The following is a 13,086-nucleotide window of genomic DNA, read 5'->3' as shown; positions in this document are numbered from 1 at the left end:
ATCTATTGTACGTATTGAAGGCTACAAATCTATTTGTAGTGGGATATGGCCATTATGTGCATAGGTGCATCAGTATTTATGTTCATTTCTTTATAGGTTGCTGAAGCTATTATGCGCTACATGGAGAGGAGGCTAAGGGCACTTGCGGCTCTCCCCACTCGTCGGCCAAGGAGGCCAGGACGTGCTAGAATCTATCGCACACGGGTGACTCTGTTTGCTATGCCCGATGATGAGGTACTTACTAGGTACCGGTTACCGCCACATGTCATTCTGGATCTGCTCACCTTAATTCAGAGCGATCTGGAACCTCTACACGGGATCACGACAGCAATTCCGCCTCACACACAGCTGCTGGCGGTGTTGCATTTCTGCGCCTCAGGATCATTCCAACAAGTAGTGGCAGTACTTGCTGGAATATCTCAGCCGGCCTTCTGCCGAATCCTGAGGCGTGTGACGTCGGCCATGTTCAGGCGCAAGGGGCACTTCATGGCCATGACATTTGCCACCGAGACCCTGCGCAGAAGCCAGCAGGCCTTCCATCAAATTGCTGGCTTCCCTAATGTGATAGGGGCTGTGGATGGCACCCATGTACCATTTGTGCCTCCATCTCGAAGTGAGAAGATATATAGGAACCGCAAATTGTTCCACTCACTGAACGTGATGGTGGTATGTGGCCCATCCATGGAGATTCTCGCCTTCAACTCGAAGTTTCCCGGAAGTGCCCATGACTCTCATGTCATCCGACAAACCGGGATATGGCATAGACTCCAAGAGCTGGAAGGCCGTGATGCGTGGGTTCTGGGTGACTCCGGTTACCCATGTACGCCCTGGCTACTTACGCCGTACAGCTACCCAGCACCGGGCCCACAGGAGGCATTCAATCGGGCGCATGTTGCCACCAGGCAAGTGGTGGAGCGCTCAATTGGCCTTTTAAAAGGTCGATTTAGAGTGCTCCACCGCACTGGTGGTGACTTACAATATGCGCCTGAAATGGTGTCGAGGATCGTGGGCCTGTGTATATTTTTCCACAACATTGCTGTGCGGCGTGAGATACCCTTTGATGAGTGGGAGGTACCATCTGAGCCGCAAGATCCGCCCATGCGCCCATCCCGCGCCCCTGAATGCCGGAGGGGATACCAGCTGCGGGACTCTGTGGCGCAAAGATACTTCAGGTACATGTTATTGAGTTGACAGAACACACCAATTATTGTACAAATCACCCCTTCAAATAAGTACAGTGTGTTAGTTGTCAGTGTTACAACACGAAAATTAGCCAGCCTGCCCTCCTAATGGCAAAGAAATAGGAGATATTTATCATATGTGCTTAGTTTGGGGGGAAGATAAATATTGGTGCTAATTATTATACCTTGTTAAAGGGATCTTATGTGTTTGTTATATCTTCATTATTGCAGTTGATACTATCCCTGATGACTGGTGAGTACATTGATTTATTCTGTAATGTGTTTTGGATTTTTTCATGTGTTGATGTCTGATTTGTTTGCAGATATATATATATATATATATATATATATATCTATATATATATATATATATATATATATCTATATATATGATATTAGAATTTATTCACATGTTTCAACATTTCAAGGAGCAGGCAGGCAGGCAGGCAGGCAGGCAGGCAGGCAGGGCTGTTGTATAATGCTGGTCTCAGGATACCTGCAAGTGTGTGTATGTGTCTTTTACACATAAATGTACGCATACACATAGATGCATAGAGTAAATAATGCTAAGTACAGCTATGCGTTGCTAAGCTATAGCACGCGTTGCTTGGCGGAGCGAGGCGTCATTGGATTTGCTAAGTGCATACACACTGTGTTTTATATATATCAGATTTGTTCATTGCCATACATCAACACTACTGTTTTGAAGGCAAGCGAATTTTTCACCATTTGTGTTGGCGCAGAGACGCTGTTCATGTAAAGATGAACAATAAAGTTATTAACACAAATAACTGTGATCAACCAATGCCACCAGCTGATTGGTTGATAGATGCCATTGTCAACATGGCGGAGACACGAAGGGCAGAACCCTTCACACATGCGGAGCTGAGGGTTCTTGTCTCCGTCATGGAGACAAGGCTGGGCCGTGCAGGGCCCTTCATAACCAACAGGCATAAGCGGAGGGCCTATGCAGCGGCAGGGCGCCGAATTTACGCCCGCACTCGGGTGCGGAGGTCCCTCGGGCAGCTGGAGAGGCGGTGGTCGGACCTCCGCAGGCGCCAGCCCCAGCTGCTTGAGCAACTCAGGGGCGAAATTGCTGAATGTGAGTATTTTAGCTATGAAATTTCGCACTTACAACATAGCATATATAAACAATAAAATGTGTCTCATGATAAGTGGGTGTCCATGGGTTTAAAAGTCCATAGACTGTTATATGTGCTTCTTCCTGGTTAACATGCAGTCATGTGGCTTTTATATGTAATGCCATAGCATTGAGGATTATGATGCATACAATGTGCCAGATCTAATATGTGTTACACATTGCTAAATGCCTGGGTTGTAATGTGTGAACAAATTACTACCAATCACATACTACTTTAAATGTCACAATTTTGAATCCATTAACAGTAAGGAGCTACTTTCCTGCATCGTTTGCCATCATTATCACCCTTCCATGTATGTCTTGTTATGGATTAATACATGTGCCCCAATGACCCCACATTGACCATGATGTTTTTTTCTAACACACAGCACGAGCCCAAGCACAACAGGCCCGTGAAGAGGCGAAGGCTGCCCTGGCACAGGAGGAGGCCCAAGACCCGGAGGAGGAGGTGGCGGCAATGGTGGAGGAGGAGGAAGTGGAGGAGGAGGAGATGGTGGTGGAGGAGGAGGAGGTGGTGGAGGAGGATGTGGAAGCGGAGTTGGTTGCGGAGGAGGAGGTGTTGGTGGCGGAGGAGGAGGTGGAGGAGGAGGTGGTGGTGGAGGAGGAGGAGGAGGAGGAGGAGGAGGAGGAGGAGGAGGTGTTGGAGGAGGAGGAGGTGTTGGAGGAGGAGGAGGTGTTGGAGGAGGAGGAGGTGTTGGAGGAGGAGGTTGTTGGTGCAGAGGAGCTGGCGGAGGAGGGTTCGGAGGAGGCCACGGTTGCCCCGGAGGACTCGGATGATGAAGGGGAGGAGGCGTGCCAGGCCCCGGAAGATCAGCAGATCGGTATGTTAACATAATGCATCATTCATGAAGTAGTTGTACTGGTATTTTTTATGTAGCACTGGTGATAAAAAAATTTTTTCCCATACTATTCATATAGACCCCAAAGTGGGTAGCTACAGATACAGGTACGGGTTAGATGGGGTGTCCAAGGCATCCCTTTCATCCAGGACACCTCTGAATTACACCGGTTTGTGGGATGGCGTGGAGCTCCATTTTGACTGCCACATAACCGTTGTAGTTAAACAGGATCCTGGCGTAAAGGGATGAGTGGATCATTTGTGGATTAAATTCACCTGCTGCAAGCGTTGATTATGACCCATCAAATAGTGGAATCTATATTGTTGGTGAATGTTATTTATAAACTCTAGGATGTATGCTATAAATGGAGTATGTCCCGGCCTACCTTGGAATGGAGTCAGAAGTTGCCAGTGTCCCAGGAGCCTCCTCTACCTAAATACCCCCTGTAGTTCTGATTTTTATTTTTCCCTCACAGAATTGTAGGTTGCTTTAGACAGAATTATGATTTTGAGGATGTGTACTGTGCATTCCTGACATTTGCATTACTCCCATGCCACGAACCATCACTGAACTTAGACTGAGCAGATTGTGACAAGTTCTTATTGACGGAGGCCATGACCTGCTTGTCATTGGTTAGTCATGGGTGGGTTGTGACTGAGAAGAAACAATATGACTGTTATGTCTTCTGCAGAGTAAAGGGTATAGGCCGAAAAAGACAGTATGTAGTAAATAAGTTAGCATGTATGTATATATGTATGTGTCATATCTATTTATCTATGTGTGTCTCTATCTCTCTACATCATGGGTCCTCAAACTGCGGCCCTCCAGATGTTGTGAAACTACAAATCCCGGCATGCCTTGCCACAGTTTTAACACTTCCTTATAGCAAAACTGTGGCAAGGCATGCTGGGATTTGTAGTTTCACAACATCTGGAGGGCCGCAGTTTGAGGACCCATGCTCTACATAGATATATATATATATACACACATGTCACCAAGCATTTGTGCAATTTATGTCGCAGTATGTGAAATGTATGCAAGAATAACATGACTAATTGTTGCCCCTTTGACATGCCCACAGATGACACCACACCGGCAGATGAGGGGGTGCGTGGGGCCCTCCTGCGACTGGAGCACCATCTGTGGCTGGCTCAAGCAGACCTGCAGGACCTGAAAGATCAGCTTCTTTAAATTATAATTTTCTATTTTTTTTTAGTTATGTTAATTGTGTGGTTTAATAAATTCTTTATGCAAGTTCACAGTTGTTGGTTTTTATTTGCACTTTAAATAGTATATGTGTAGATTGTTTATAATCTTTTACACAGGGTGTAATACAAACCATTGCACTTCAATTGCTGTAAGGGTTAATGTGTGCAATGCATGTGTTAGGCATGCTTGTAAGGATATATTGGAATCTAATTGATTCCAATTCCAAATAAGCAGTTTTTTATGAGGATAGGTAATTGAATAAGTGGGTCATGTGATGTATAGCAGAAGATACTTCATAGTGGGTTGTTTGGCGTAAATACTCCGCTTACGTGCGGTAGCACCGCTTGGCTCCCGTTCGGATGCGGTATTCCCGAGCATACTCTGTAATACTCTGTAATACCGTGCCGAATCGGAGTGTTTCTCCCGCACACGCATGGTTTGTATGTCGTCCGTAAACACGCCCTGTTCTTAAAGAGTGAGTCCGTCCGAATGCGGAGGACACGTGGGCGTTTCTACGGACGATGGCCGCACGCGGCAAAACACCGTGGCGTACGGACCGCACCGTAAGAATGCGGGAATATCCGCACCGATCAGAATAAGGGCCTAAGACAGAAATTCCTCTAGAAGAGGACATGATAGGTTTTCCCCACCCATGATTTCCTGAGCAATAATAGTTTATCCTCCCCCCCCCCCTTTAAATGTGTCTCCACTAGGCAAGCTAGGTCTACTTTGAACCTCCTGAATTGTTCCATAACAAGAGAGTGTTTAATTTTATAATTAATACCCCAGATGTTCCATGTTAATATTTTAATCATCTTTTAAAAAGGTACAAACTAGTTTACGGATCATGCTCTCCCCACAGACTCCCGCACCTGAAACCATCCTGGCCTCTCTTACCCGGGGGCTGCCGCCGCTGCCCACTTTGCTGCTTAACTCGAGTGTTAGACCAATACATATACATACAACCTAACATAATGTATAAAAAACTAGACATCTTCCCCATACAATTAACCCCCCCCCCCCGCTCCCCCTGTACACCTTCCCCTTGTTGGCATACTTTTCCACACCTTCCCCCAAGAAAAAGAAGAGGAAAAAAAAAAAAAGAGCTTTTTTTTTTCCCTGACCACCAATATGTGGGAAGCTCCCCAGCACCTCTACTCATTTTCTATTTATTCCATGAGGCCTAGCTAGCTGCCAGTTGATGTCCATCCGGCGACCCTACACTTGGCAGGGAAGACCATCGAGTATTTTAGGTTGCGCTCCCGCAACCTTTTTTTAATTTCAAGAAATTTTGCTCTGTGCTTCTGGATTTCCAGCGCAAAGTCAGGAAAGACTGAAACTTTAGTGCCATTGTATTCCAGCTTTCCTTTCATACGAATTAGTCTGAGAATAGTATCTCTGTCCTGAAAATTAAAGAACTTTGCTATTAACGTCCGCGGGTGAGACCCAGGTGGAAATGGTCTACTTGGGACCCGATGGGCCCTTTCCACAGCAAATTGGCTAGAGAACGTGGCCTTTCCAAATTTCTCAGACATCCAATTTTCAATAAACTTTGTTGCATCTGTGCCCTCCTCATGTTCTGGCAGACCAACAAAACAGAGATTATTTCTTCATAGTCTACCTTCCATGTCTGATCATTTTGACCTCATCTCAGACATCTATTGAATCAAGGTATTGACTTTGGAGTACCATTGGTTATTTGTGTCTTCTAATGCAGAAATGCGATTTTCTGTTTCTTTAATTCTCTCATTGGTTGCTTTAAGCTCTGTTTTTATTAATGAGATTTCTGTTTGTACTCCATTTATTTTTTCAGATAGACGCTGCTCGCTGCTAGATATTGCCTCCAGGACCTGCTGGAGTGTTATTTCAGGGGACCTCTGCGGACTCTTACTTTTAGATGGAGTGCTATGCGGTGTAGTATTCGGGGTTTGCGAGGAGTTACCTTGCGTGCGTGCATACCTCTCCAGCCGTGCTGCGGCTGAGGTGTTGCCGGTTTTCCCCATTATTATCAGGGGGTATTATACAGGCAGTATAAAGTGCGTCTTTTCTCACGCGTGTTTTGCTGCCACGTTGCCTATACTGGCAGTCACTGTTATTCAGCCAATATGCTGACTATTTTGGGGGGGTTTATTTAACCAGGTGGTATGAACACTCTTATTCTGTCCCACTTTCACAGTAGTTCATTAATTCATATGTTACAGCCAGGCTTACAAGAGAGCAGTGGTGCAAGTAGAATTTTTTTCTTGGTGGTACTGATAGCCTCCTCCAAAAAATGGGCGTGGCCATGTGTCGTGAAAGGGCATGATCACACAAAGCTAGAGGAGTGACTAAATGACAATAGTGGCGTGGCATCAGGAGACAGGGAATCAGAAACAGGGAATGACTGGGGGTGGGTTGGCTCTTGCATGGGGGAGAGCCAGGCAGCTTGTGCTTACAATTGTGGAGTCTGCTCTTCATGCTGTCAGCGCCGCTGATGCCTGTCAGTGTGACAGGCTAAATCAGCAGTTGCCGGTAGCTGCATACAGCACCAATCATAACGCTGGGTGGGTGGGATGCGGATGCATTATATTTAGACTTAAAATAAAAATAGAATTGACAGTGGGTCAGGGGGTAAGTGATACTGCGTACCTGCAACATATTTCTTACACGTACCCCCTTACTTGCAACACTGCAAGAGAGGTAAAGAAAAAAAAGGCATACTGCACCAGCTTCACTGGATGTGGGTTGCTCTTCCCTCCAGATGCTTGCTTCTTCAGGCTTGCCTGTCTCTGCCTTCACCCTGCTTAAAGCTCGGGCCAGGGACTTGTATCCATGGACTCAGCCAAACCTCCGCCTGCCTCCCCGCTGCAGTCCAGAGTGTTAAAGGTGCGCTGGCTGCCCTCTGCCCGTTATGCTCAACACTGCTAAGGTGTCAGCGTCTGCGGGTTCTACTGCTGGAGGGTCTGTGTCTATGCTCTGGCGTGTGTGTACAGCTGCAGCCAGCTGCTCCCACACCACGCCGGGGACTCCCGCTTCCTCCTGCCTGACCCCGGAAGCCGTCACTTCAATTCCGGGTCGCGGGTGTCTGGACTGCCGCTGGCACTGATAGCACGGATGTCCTGCTGGGGAGCTCACACGCACACCGCCGTGGTCACGCCCCCCCTCTCTGCACACGTTACATCTGACCCACCTGCAGTGCACATGGTTTTGTTCATTTAAGTAGGAATTAGCCTTTGCGAGTGAACCAAAATAAGGGCCTATATTCTGCTGAACATAAGCTCTAGCGTTGGATGTAATCCAGACACCCAGATATTCAAAGCGAAGGGTCCATTGTTGTGAGTCAAACACATTAACAATATCAAGTATGGAGGTCAAGGAGGCAGCTGCATCATTAAGATACAAAAGGATGTCATCAGCGTAGAGGGCTATAACATCTATATGGTTGGCCATGGAAAACCCCCAATATCAGGAGAGCATCTGATCAACACGCCAGGGGTTAAGAGGCAGAGCAAATAGAGGAGGAGATGTCAGGCAACCCTGCCTAGTGCCTCTTCCAAGATAAAAGGGAGAGGTAATGGTGCCATTGATGGAGAACCTGGCCATCGGGGACGAATACAATAATTGAAGCCAATAAATAAAGTTTGGGTCAAATGCAAATTTACGAAGGACTTCCCACAAAGCCTTGGCAGCATCCAAGGACACCACCACTGCCCCCGCTGTTGACTTCCCTGGCAGAAAGCCTGTTTGGTCATCATGTACAATGGAAGGGACAACAGAATGGAGACATCCTGACTCTGGTGGTCATTCCAAATACCGCACTGGTTCGTGAGTCAATCGGTCTGGCAGCCAATCACGGTCCGGCGCCATATGTGAAGTTCATTAGTTGGAGCTGAGGTTCATGCGTTTGATGAGGGGAGTGGTGGGGATCAATAGGGCAGGCGGTGGTGTTGTTGGGGGGTGCGAATGTGAGGTGGCCACCCTGGAAGATGCCACTGGTGCACACCTAGTTGCAGTGGCATCTTCCAGGGTGGCCAGTGTCAGAAAAACAGCTGGCCGTGGGAAGATTTCCAGGCATACCCCTGAAAGTTTTTTTAACGTATGATGTATTCCAATCATAATAATATGCTGAGTTTTATTGGTTAAAAAATAATAGCCTGCCAGTAAACTTTTGGATGCAGGGACTAATAATAAATATGAGATCATCTGAAATGCACAGACGACAGGAAAGCAGACATTGTTTGGCCATTTTTTAACCTCCACTGGAAAAATCAGAGACTCTATGCCCCAGAGTTCCTGATGGTCCCTCTATCTTTGAGGCCCATTTCCATTTAAATAATGCTGAAAATGTTTAAAATAGAACCCTGCAATAATTCTAATGTGATCCTTATCCAGAGTGCAGAGCTGTCTTGGCTAGACCAGTGTTCTGGCAGGAGTAGCCATGCATGTCAGACACTGCATCTTCATTTCCTACCAGGACGGGAGTGATTTATTGCACACTGTTAGCAGAGTTTTGTTGTTTTAATCCATAGACAAAAGTTTTTGTTTAAATGTATGTAAAGATTGAAGGGTGATATTTCTTCTTGTCAGACATCTATGCTACAATGTGATTTGTTTGCTTGCCAGCCTAGTCCTTCTTGCTAATTTCTTACAGTAATGCAGTTAAGTGTGCGACTTTCATAGCTCAACGACCAGGGAGAAGTGCAGTCTTGGAGGGAGGGGCACACAAAAAATGTCTGGTACAGTCGGTTTATCAAAGCCAACAATGACCCCCCCCCCCCCCCCGAATTGCGTCATTTTAGGTTTGTCCCTCCCCCAAAAAGCCACAAATCACTATATTTAAATGCTAAAGTCAGGGAGATGCGGCGAGTCTGGGGGGGGGGGGGCACACGGGAGGCTTGCCCACCTTTCCGGGAAGCCTCCCAGACATTCTGGGAGGATGGGCATCCCTGTTGTCCAGGATTTTTGCTTGCAAAACGAGCATCATTTATACCCCTTTCATGTCGCAAATGATGGGGCCCGACCGGGATTTGGACAATGGGTCCATCCGGGAGTGATCTGGCAACGAGCTGGGTTGCTGAAGGGTTAATCAGCCATCTTGTTTCTCTGTCTTATAGTTTCTGTTCCTGCTTATCTCAAGAAGTTATGTTCTGGCTTGTTTCCAGTACTCGCTTGCTATCATGTACTTTGTAACTTTCCTCAGAAACTGTACATCCTGTAATTTCTCATAACTAACGAATACTACACACTCCCCTATAAGGCGACGTATAAGCCACCCCACCTAGATGCTGTTATTTCCCTACCTCTGCACCAAATATTAACCAATCATATAATTGAACCAGCGCCGTATGTTATGTATAAATATGTTGTTTTTGTCATTATTAAATTAGAGTTAAACCTTGTATCTGTGGTCCTCGTTACTGGTCATATCATATAAGGTTACACTCTCACGGAGCTCTAAGGGGTCTTCACACTGAGGTCAAATAAGGTAATGAATATATAAGGAAATCGATACATCGGCACATGATCGATTTTCCTTCAAATGGGGGCTCGGCCGCGGGATTCGAAGTTCATTCCTACACGGTCGTCAGCAGACTCCAAAAGTCTACTCTGAGACCGCTGTGAGGTTACGGACAAACTCGATCCTGAACCTATGACTCTATCCCCGGGGGATATCGGATGTCAGTTCATAGAAGTTAAAATCTTCTATCTTTGTTTTGTGTACACACTGATCTAGGATCAGATACCGTACTTGGAGTACGAAGAGACCACGGGTCTTTATCCAAATAGAACCTCATTTTGAACACCCACTATTTCATTGGCCAAATTTCCTTACTATCTTTAGTTTGAAGTATAAGTTTTTCTTATTTCAATATCCTTGTGTGATTGGTAAGTATACACACTTGTGATATCTGTATTTCTTTGTAAACCGTGCGGCTGGTAAGTTCACGCACACTAATCTCACCACTTGTCCCATTTGATTACTGTATGCCAACAGACTTGCGGACTTTATGCTCTCCTTCTTGGAGTAACGCAACGTGAGGCTTCATATACAGTTCTCATAATCAGAACCACTAGACTCTATCCACTGTCACGTAGACAGTCTGTGGTCCCTACTAACAAAATCATTATACATTTAAAACTATATGAGATGTCTAAAGTGAATACATAATTCTGAAAAGTGGGCAGACAAAGACCAACCCTCACAGCCTGCTGCAACAGGTTGTACCTGCCTTTCTGTGACGACGCCCCTGGTCTGCACACTTTGAATTTTTCACGCTCTCATATCATAGTCACATATGTCACATCCTAGACACCCACAAATAGGAACCTGTGAAGATTGTCAGTGTAGTATAGTGCTTTGGTACCACAACCCTGAAAGAGACGATTATTGGCCGAAATTAGTATCTGCCAATAGTGAACTTATAAGGTTCAAATCTACACTCACGTCCTTTTCTAACGGTACTGTTGTAGAGGCGGTCCTTGTATTAGGTTGCCATCTGCGCACGGACGTTATACAAAAATACATTGATCAACCATACCCTTTCTTTGTGACGGATATACCAATTAATCTCTTCAATTATCCAGTTATCTGTCCCAAATCAATAGAGCAGATTCACCAACTACCTGAAAGTAGTCAGATACTATATTTCTTAGACTTCAGTGAAGATTATAGTCACCAACAACAGATAAAGAAGTGGAAACTATTTTCACAGAAACATCAGAAACAAACTCACAATAAACATGGGTTCAAAACAAAGTAAAAAGACTGTAACATATCCACCTCCCCTACCTAACGAGACATGTAAAGATTACGTAGCCCGTAACTCACCCACTAATTATTTTTTAATCAACCCATGGATAGATAATCTAGCGGGATGGACTGAAAATTGTGGGAGCGAAGATGCATTTCCCAGAGATGGCGGCAATTACCCCTATTACATGGAAATGGTTAAAGGATTGTGTCTTGGAGACAAACAAGCCTGGCCATGGTATGATGCTGATCCGTCTTGGGACATGAAATACATGTCTGCAGGAGGTGAACAATGGCTCACCATTGCCCCCTTCTGGCATGACACCACAATCACCAAGAAACAAAGACAAATAAAACTCATATCTAAATCTTTACATGACAAAGAGGAGAAGAGAATTAAGAAGGTTGTTAAAATATTATCACCACCCCCTTATAGCCCAGTCTATCCCTCATTGACAGATACTGACCTGATGGCCATTAGTCACCAGGTTCTATACCCCAGTGCACCACCCCCCAATCCTGGTGTACCGGGGTCTGGTACAATACCTCCAGGACAAGTACCCCCTGTTAATAACGTCATACCCCCTGTAAACCAACAACTAGGAGAAGAATCTGACACTGACGACGAAACCCCTAAAACAGAACCTACTGAGGAGGAATTGGAGGAATTAATAAAAGATGCCACAGAGATGCTTAAACATAAACAACAACAAAAGACCAGAAAATCAGCTGATGATTCCATTATAAATCCACAGTCACTAAGTAGTATTAGTAGGGCCAGTAGAAAAATCACCAAAATAGAAGTAACTGATAACAGAACCTCCGGAGACGATGATTCTGCCTCCGGAGCCTCTGCCTCACGTTTTCTTGCCCCCTTCATGACCATAGGAGACCAACTCCTCATCAAGGCTATGGACCTTGAGGAATTAAATAAGATAATTAAACATTGTCCCAAACCTCATGTCAGTCCCACTGGCACTGTAGCATACCTCAAAAAGGCTTGTACAGGCCGTAACTATACACATGATGACATCATATTAATTATTGACAACGTCACTGACCACAACTCCAAGTGGGATTGGAAAAACGTAAAAACCATCGTCGACTGTCCAGCTAAAATGTCCACTAAGGATTATCCTTTAAACAATACAGACAGCGTAAAAACCATGTGGGAAGAAATAAGTACAGAAATGACAAAAGTATTTAAAACCAAGTCTTCCCTGCCCGTCGCAGTGGCCTGTAAACACAAGGCAACTGAGACAGTCACTGAATTTTGGAAAAGATTCAAGAAATGTTGGTCTGAGGAGGCTGGTTTAGACCCTGGAATGGATACACTCCTCATCTCCACATTTATTAATAACTTACACCCATCTATTATCACCACTGTCAAACAGAGTGTCTCTACCTGGACCTCTGACAACATCACTCAATTTAGTGATCACTTGTATGAAAAAGAATCAGCAGGATGTTTTGACATGAAGAAGACTCCTGTCACTTCTACTCACAACTTCCAGAACAACAATAGGGGCCCACCCAATGGATCAAATAGGGGACTCCCACAGAACAACCACAGGAGACCTCACAGGCCCCCTCAAGGTCAACCGTTCCGTACACCACCATATAACAGGGATTATAATAACACTGGCACAGTCCCTAAACAGACAACTTGTTTTAACTGTGGCCAAAACACACACTGGGCTAGGGACTGTCCATTCCCTTCCCAGAAACCACAACAACCTTACACACAAAGGCCCCAACAAGGACTGTCCCGATCAGGTTCTACACCAGTTCAAGACCATGTGCGATTCAGAGTGGACTGGTCTGACCCTACCCACTGACGGGGCCCGGAGGAGGGTGTCCCATCTTTTGCACAGTTCACTACTCATTGGGAAGATTCACCCCTCATCACATTGTATGTAGATGATAAAAAACTGTCTTTTCTAGTGGACAGCGGGGCCACCACCA

The sequence above is a fragment of the Crinia signifera genome, chromosome 12, assembly GCF_055691185.1.
Source record: "Crinia signifera chromosome 12, ASM5569118v1, whole genome shotgun sequence".
Taxonomy (NCBI): domain Eukaryota; kingdom Metazoa; phylum Chordata; class Amphibia; order Anura; family Myobatrachidae; genus Crinia; species Crinia signifera.
Note: the sequence above shows the minus strand (reverse complement) of the source record.